Here is a 295-nt window from a genome sequence, read left to right on the forward strand (position 1 = left end):
GGGGGGTCTGGTTCGTGACCATGATGGGGTTAGGGGGTTGTATTTTTGTGTGGTCATGGGGGGGGTTGAGGGGTCTGTTTTAGGACCATGGGTGTGTTTGGGGGGCGGGAGGATCTGGTGTGGGGTCGTGGGGGGGGGGGGGGGGGGGGGGGGTTGGGGGGATGTGGGGGGTGGGCATGGGGGGGTTTGCGGGGTCTGGTGTGTGGTCAGAGGGGCTTTGGGGGTTTTGGAGTGGGGTAATGGGGAGATTTATGGGGGTCTGCTTCAAGGCTGTGGGTGGGTTTGTGGGTTGGGG

This window comes from Neopelma chrysocephalum, unplaced genomic scaffold, assembly GCF_003984885.1.
Source record: "Neopelma chrysocephalum unplaced genomic scaffold, ASM398488v2 Primary Assembly neopelma1_96154, whole genome shotgun sequence".
Classification (NCBI taxonomy): domain Eukaryota; kingdom Metazoa; phylum Chordata; class Aves; order Passeriformes; family Pipridae; genus Neopelma; species Neopelma chrysocephalum.